This window comes from Pinus tabuliformis, chromosome 5_1, assembly GCF_031772625.1.
Source record: "Pinus tabuliformis cultivar Carrire ecotype Pingquan chromosome 5_1, CPIR1, whole genome shotgun sequence".
Taxonomy (NCBI): domain Eukaryota; kingdom Viridiplantae; phylum Streptophyta; class Pinopsida; order Pinales; family Pinaceae; genus Pinus; species Pinus tabuliformis.
Window position 1 is genome coordinate 489,962,752 of NC_142305.1, and position 6,000 is coordinate 489,968,751.

Below are 6,000 nucleotides of genomic sequence, written 5' to 3' on the forward strand. Positions count from 1 at the left end.
TCGATCTTGAATCTGTTGTATATCTGAAATTTCGGATCTCTAATGTCTGAAATTGTGTTCTGCAGTAGCCTTCTGTGTCCTCTTTCCAATTCCACTAATCTGATCGAAATTGGATTCTCCAAGAAAGATTTATGCCCAATCTTCAAGATGACCTGATTATATACTTTTTCAGTAGAGCGGACTTGTATGAAGTGCCACATGTCACTGTTTCGGCCTTCGGACCTAAAAATAATAAACAGAAAATTACAGTCCGTCCTATTTCTGTAAATTCTTATAAAATTTCAATCTGATGCTTAGAGAGAAAGTTATGATGCTTTTCCCAAGGTCACCTATTTGGAATGTAATTTGGGAGCTTGCAAAAAACCTAACTTCCTCAGATCATATCTCCAAAAATATAGCAAGAAAAGATCTGAAATTTGAACCCGAGGTTCAGAACGATTTCAAATCAAATGGGTTTTTGTTTTAGCTTCTGAAACTTCATAGTGAAAAAATTATAGCAAAAATTCCACAATGACCTGTTTGGAGCAGCGAAACCCTAGAATTCAAACCTATGATACCAAATGTTATGAAACCAACTCACAAAAAGATAGAAAATATAGATCAACGACTTAGAAATTAGCCTCTTCAAGGGGGCTACCTCCTTTCTTGGATGATACAAATGACAATACCTCCTTTCTATATATAGGAGTCTAAGTGGTCCCAATATAATAAGAGCCTACATAACAATAATATTGTAGGGGCACAACAATAACAATAGTGGGCTTCTATGGGGCACAATAATAACAACATGGGGACTACATGGGCACAACAACACAATAAGGGGGTTGCACTAATAACAATAAGGGGTTACACTAGTAGTATAGGGACCTAACCATTTCTACTTCTTCCTGATGGTTAAAATGGTTCTCATGAATATCCTTTATAATCTCATCATCCATAAATTGATCATCTTCTTAAAAACTTTCCAAATCCTCAATAAACTTGTCAAAATGTGTGCAACAATCTTTGACCAACAACAAAGAAGGGCGATGTTCTTTATATATCTCATAAAATACTATATGAAAATATTTAAGAGAATATAAACAATCATTTGGCAAGCTTTCACACCATGATTGTGCATTTCCCTCCAATGATACTATGAACATCTTCATAAGAAAATCTTCGTGAAATTTAACTTTAAGCTTATGGATATGCATACGAAACCTAATCAGATGCAAAGAAACATCATCTCCTTTTTTATTTTTGAGTCTAGGTAAATAAGTTTGCCAACCTACACCAAGCATGTGATTTGGAAAGCCTGGAATATGAATGCGATGCATAGGAGCATACCTTGTATATTTGTGATCCATCTTGAGCTAATAGAATTGCTAGTGAAACCCAGATTTCTGGATCCTACTGCCAATGGAGTCTTTGGATCAAGTTGAAACTTGATTGGAGTTACCAGGTGAATGGGTCAACCTTCATATGTCTGATTGTTTTCCACCATCAGCAATTAGATATGAAAGTTGATGATCTTTCCTGGGGAAGATAGAACCTTTCGATTCCCTAGTATGGTCGCCAAAATGTTATCACTCTATAATTTCCCCAAGCTGAGGAGAGAAACCCAGACATAACCACAAACCACTTGTAAAGTTGGGATCTAGCCCTTCCATCTTTAGAGAGGGCTCTCTTTGTATGATTTAGTTTTCTATTTTTAAGATCCTAGGCTAGCTATTAAAATTTGAGATAGGTTTTTCAAAAGTTTGATTGAAAGAGGCTGGAAAAGTCCATTGGGTATGGAGTCATAAAATTCTAAGCAATCAATTACAAAAATGACAGAGGAACTGTAACAGGGCAGGGTAGGCAAACTCTTGGATCTTATAGAGTGCTTGTGGTGTGAACAATATGAATGATATTTGAGTTGAATTAAATATAGAGCATACAGAGATGAATTCTATACTTAATATCAAAAAGAAAACATTGATATTGTTAACAAGCTAGGGCAAAGTACACTTAAGCAAATTCGGCCCTTAATCTTCTTGCAATAATAAGGAGGGAAAAAAAATATGGAAATTGAGAAAAAGAAACAATTTTACATGAAAGAATGCATCACCAATTGCTTGACACGGGAATCTTGGAACAAACTTTCTCTGTATTTATGTAAATTGATCACTTTGACTACAATCCACAGCTTACATTAATGTAAAGCTCCTGTCTTCATACATAATCCAACACATTCCAACCCTTTCTAATTTTTATTACAAAATATTTATAGATTGTCCTGAATAAATTCGGACTTCAAATCAAACTTATTACAAAAATAATATCTACTAAAATCATGTGGATATTTCTAAAACAGAACTAAATAATAGGAATTCCAGACAAATTCGTTTGTTCTATTGAATCTTTAAAGTAAAATTGTTGTTGATTGTATGGAAAAAATAACTGAACAATACACTAAAAGATAAAAACAATCACTCGAAATGTGCAAGAAACCTGGAACTGCTAGGAAAATATTTAGCCTTCAAATCTGGAAATTGGCTCATTAATGTTGATCCTCTGCATTTTTGTAGCCTTTGTTGATTGTGTTCCTAAAATTGGGAAGTGATTTGGTGTCCTTATTTCCATCTGGAACCTATGTTTTTCGAATATTCTTCTTTCCCTTTTACTAGCAGTGGGAGCCATCTATCCTTCAAACTGAACATTCATCCCAAAATACCCCCTTTTCAAACAGTTGTCCACAATCACAAAATACATGGCTTTATCATTGTCATTGAGCAAAGGATTTAGACGTTGAATGGTGATTTTTTGTGGGGGGTTGGGGGGGGGGGGGGTGGTTTATGAGTGGTATATGGTAAATGGAGGAGGCCCCCCGAAATCATTATGGAGCTGCCACGTAGTATCACAAAATACATGGCTTTATCGTTGTCATTAAGAAAACGATTTAGATGTGGAACGGTGATTTTTTTTTTGGGGGGGTTGGGTATGACTGGTATATGGTAAATGGAGGAGGCCCCCCGAAATCATTATGGAGCTGCCACGTAGCATACATATGTTTTTTTTTTAAATCACTTTTCGCACCCCCCCCCCCCCCCCCGGCTCCCCTTGTATTAAGTCTTGAAGTGTCGGCGGGGGGGGGTATGAGTGGTATATGGTAAATGGAGGAAGCCCCCCGAAATCATTATGTAGCTGCCACGTAGTATACATATGTTTTTTTTTTAAACCACTTTTTGCACACACCCCCCCCCCCCACACCCCACCTTCTATTAACTCTTGAAGTGTTGGGGGGAGTCTAAAAACTATCTTCATAAAATTACAAATAGAACTAGCACTAGGGCCATTTTAAAATATTACAAATTAACGAAGAAACAAGCATCGTTTATTTAGATTAGGCCCCTCGGCCCTTAGCCCCTCCCTTTTTTCTTAGTTTTGTGACTAGGGGTGAGACCAAGGGCTTGTTATGCCATGCCTTTCATTATATTGGAACTTTCTATTGTGTGCCACTTTATATTGCACGGGGTTGTAAAACCTTCCGATATGCCTAGCCCCAGGTGCTTAGACGGAAGCCACATGACCAGGTCCTGTGGACCTAGGGCTAAAGTCTTTAGGGGATAAATCCTTTAGCTGGGGACGAGGGTCGATTCTTTGAAATATGACCATAATGTATGGTCCTTTAGAACCATAGAACCATAATCATTAATTGTTTCGAGACTTGGTGAAAGGGGGTTGATTCTAAGTTAATTCGTCGATTCTCTTATCGTCAATATGTCCTGGACCTCCGATCGTCGATTGTCGATTTCCCTGGACCTACGATCATTGATTGCCTCTAACCTCCGATCACTAATTGATGTAACATCGAGCTGACACGTGGCAGAAGGAAAATACCCAAAACTTAGATTTTTTTTCATGCTTTTCCTTTATTTTCTAGTTTTAAGGAGCAAAACTCCAACTTGCTCTATCTTTTGATCTGGAAGTCGGTTTGGAGAAACCGTTGGAAAGTTGCTTCTGAGAAATTTCCAACGAAAACACCTTCAACATGATCTGAACCAAACTTTATATGCAAAAAACCTTCCAAAATTTCAGACTTGTCTTGACCACAAGACTTCAAGAACTAAATGGCTCCTTTGACAAGTAAACCTTTAGGCTATGACACCTTAGTGATACATAGGCTAAATTGACCAGCAAATTCTAGAAATAAATAATAGGAAGCAGACACTTCAACCCTAAATTATATGACCCTAACACTCACAATTATTTTCAACAGAGGCTTGAAGTCAGGCTTGAACCTAGGCATTGCTAAGGGCACTGTGGCCTCCATCTCCCCTCCTTGAATGAGCCCATTGACAAGGCATAGAAAAAACTAGGGGAAACCATCGTGTGAACAAGAGGCGAAGACAAGATAGTTGGAAGGGGAGTGAAGGGAAATGCAACAAGGATCTCCAGAAGTAAGAGATTGTAATTAGCCCAATAATATAGAATGAGTCAGGGGTGGAGGTTAGAGGACTAAGAAGTAAAGGGTTATGAGGAATATAGAAATACAAAATGACATCCATTGAGAAACGAGTTAGAACCAGGAGGGAATTAGACTATATACCTAAAGTAGCATGCCATGTAGTTGAGTGGTAGGGCGACTGCACCAACTTCATTGAAAGCATGACACCATCAAACTCCCCTTACAACCTGAGGGCTCATAGGGATGAGGAAGATAAACCTAGGGATGAATGAAAGAAAAGAGAAGGGACCAAGATAGGAAGGCCTAGTCCTTCTATTTGCCTTGTGCCAATAAGAAGACAAGAAAAAGTACTTTAAACCTTGCTCTAAGCCTTGGAATCAAGAAATTAAGGGTAAAGGGGGACTCCCTGCTGATCATCTGAATGTTTTCAACCCACAAAAAAAATTTGGACCCCTCAAGCCCCTCCATAGTTAAAAGGATCAATTAATATATGAAGATGTTTGAAGATCTCTTGTTATTACACGTGCTCTGCCAACTCAACTGGGAAGCCAACGAGATTGTGAACCATGGAGTGTTGTTGAGAGTGGGAATAAGTGAAATAAATGGTTGTGTCATGGGGAAATCTCATATACCATAGAGGAATGTTGGTTTGGGTAGAGCGATGACCATCAATGATGGCATTGTCGGACTCATGATGACGGGTGTAATGGGTCGCATGTGGGACAGGTGAGCGAAGGATCGTGTGAAATCGCCACTTGGTGATCCTTTGGAATCCCAAGGTAGGGTATTGCGTCCCATGATGAGTTAAATATTGCAACATAGATCCTTCGTAGACAAGTGGTTATTTATTCAGTTCGGAAAGTCTACAACTCACATAGGTGCAACTTTAATGGTGAAGAGATGGAGCAAGAATTTTCCTCATGCCTCAACAAATTGGTCTCGCGAAAGATGAATACTTAATGGGCATGAAGATCGATAACCCATATTCATTAATGGCGAGGGTTGAAGTAAATTGTGAAGCCCAGGAGGAAATATTATATAAGGAAGTTTTGTCTTTGTATGGGGTACCCACAGGCACAAGCACATAGTTTAGGATGAGTAATAGTGACTTTCTAAGTGTTTTGAGAATGGCTTCACAAGGAGGGAACTTTGTGGATGCTGACTCGACTCGTTGGAAAAGAGAAGTCGAATTTATGTTCAAATTGTTGATGGGCAGGCTTGACCTCCTCACGAATAGGGTCGAATATCTAGAGAAAGATCATGCTACAAATGTAGAACAGATCAATGCCAAGTTTGAGAGTGAGGAGGCATCCCTCGAACAAAAGTTTGTCAAAATAGAAACAAACTTGCTTTCTTGCAATTCGGATTTGATCAACAAAAGTATGTTTGTCAAGGTAAAGTATATCATTGTGTGGCTTCCTAATTCAATCATCAATCAGTTGCAAAGAGATGTTAGAGTTGGTGATGGAGGAGTGGAAATGAGTAGAGGGAACAACGACATCACGAGGACACCTGACCGCCTAATCTTGGTTAATGTTTTCCTATGTATTGTGGTTATGTTATTATTT